This window comes from Chironomus tepperi, unplaced genomic scaffold (assembly GCF_022539635.2).
Source record: "Chironomus tepperi strain 1889 unplaced genomic scaffold, CSIRO-AGI_Ctep_v1 contig_33, whole genome shotgun sequence".
In the NCBI taxonomy this organism is placed as follows: Eukaryota; Metazoa; Arthropoda; class Insecta; order Diptera; family Chironomidae; genus Chironomus; species Chironomus tepperi.
This window is the reverse complement of record NW_027226155.1, coordinates 1,062,232-1,064,395: the sequence shown is the minus strand read 5'-3', so window position 1 is coordinate 1,064,395 and position 2,164 is coordinate 1,062,232.

Sequence of the window (2,164 nt, the reverse complement as noted above, 5' to 3'; positions counted from 1 at the left end):
TAAAAATGACAAAATTTAATTCACTTCACTTTTGTTTAAATTACTTTAAATTTTGAAAACTTTTGTTTGCATCTTAATTGTCTGACTGTCAATTAAGGTGCAATTTTGAAAATTTTGCTAACGGTTTTTTCATCCTTAAGCTTCAAATTTAATATTCATCCCAATTGACCCTTCCATCAAAATCAACCCAATAACATAAAATTAATAGCCAATTTCTGAGAATTCTCAAAGCTATCACAATTTAATTACAACCTAATTGTTTCCCAAGGTGTTGAGGAAGAGCAAAGAAGTCTCAAGAGTTCTTATTATCTGAACAAGATTCTCATTACAAAAATTAATATAAGGGTAAGTTTAATGAATCATGAGCAGTAAAATTAATCAATTTAATTAATGCTTAAGAAAATTGCTCCAAAATTTCGTACCCAGACAGCGGTTGACTGATTTGTGCTTGAAAAATAACTTTCTTTATCATCATCAGACTTAAATTAGGATTCACATGTCTAATAAGTCTCGTTTGGACATTTTTCCATTGTTATAAATTGCTTCTCACTTTTTATATGAAAGCAATTGATTAATATGTCTTAGTTTTCAAGAAGGATAATAAATGAGACAGTAGCAAACTATTGGATGTATTGAAAATTAATTCATCAATTGAGTCAACAAGAGACAAAACACAGAAGCGACAGCTTTTTAAAAAAGGTTGTTGATCCATGGGGTTATGAAGTTTGGAAATTTTCGGTGGATATTGGCATGGCTGTAATGCAATAAAGTTTGGAGTAAATGGTCGATAATTTATAGCTTGAGGACTTTAGTGTCAGAAATGGATAAACGGCTGTGAAAGATGCCGTACAGGTCAATTGTGATCTATGGGCTCCCTCAGATTGCGCCTTAAGCGATAAACGCTGGCTTTTGTCTGTCAATTTTCAAAACCAAGTACAAGACTGTCTCTATCAACAGCTTCTTTCCAAGAGTCTTTTGATCGTCTAACTGATCTTTTATCTATGAACTCATAAAATCGGAAATTGGCAAGCGGTAGCCGGCGATAGAGCTGGTTTTAGGCGACATCTGAGGGAGGTCATGGATCACATTAAGTAAGTAAAAATCGGATGTACAAATCTTATTTAATGAAGCTTCTGCAAGTCATGTCTAATAACATGTCCAGCCCATCAAAGACTGTTCGTTTCGACTCATTGAGCTTATTAATCGAATGACAATCGGTAGACAATGGCTGTCTACCCATAGGATTCCATAACATTCATGTCATGTCAAAGATTCACACACCAGTCACAACATACATCCACAAAAATCCCCTTAAGTTTTAAGAAAAATACCAAAGTTTCTAAAAACCGATTAACCCTAATCATTTCAATTCCCATAGCTCTACAACCGTTCAACATGAGTCGTCAATTCCTATTACCAATTTATCATCTACCCAAAAACCGATAACGTCACCAAAAGTTTAAATTGTATTCCTCGAAAAAAGAACAGCAAGAAACTTGTAAACTTTTTACGATTATTCTCTATGAGAACATCCAACCGAAGAAAAATACGTCATTGACTGTCTTCTTATTAAACCCGAAAATTTTTCTCAACCACACAAAAATCACATCTTTTATTCAACTACATTTGATGTTGTGCTAGGTCAAAGTTCATTGTCATCAAACATCCAGCTCAAATGCTTCCTATTTCCTTTTATCATCACTCGAAATGATAAATCTATTATCACAGCTGCAAATTCAATTGATGCAATTTTAAAAATCCGGAAGGATTTAAAAAAATCTGTGCCAAAAATAGAACATGCGAATGCATCTCCAGACTACAACAATAATGCAAAAATATGGAACTATTCGCGCTAGTAAAGTTCATTGACACTCGACCGACTTTTTCGTTCTTTTCATTTTTTTTTTCTCCTTCTCTTCCATGAGTCCTTATTACTATGGTATATTTTTAGCTATATGTAAAAAGCACATCAGACAGTCAACATTGGGAGAGGAAAAAAAAAAATATTGGTGAACTTGCGTAGAATTCAAAACCGCTCCCGGTGGTTTAAGGGAAAGAGTTTATAGCTGTTCACTATATGTGGAATAAAAGTATGAAAAAATATTCAGCTATTGGGTTATAATTTTTCATATTATGTTAGGTCAGAAGATGGAAAATGAGTTCA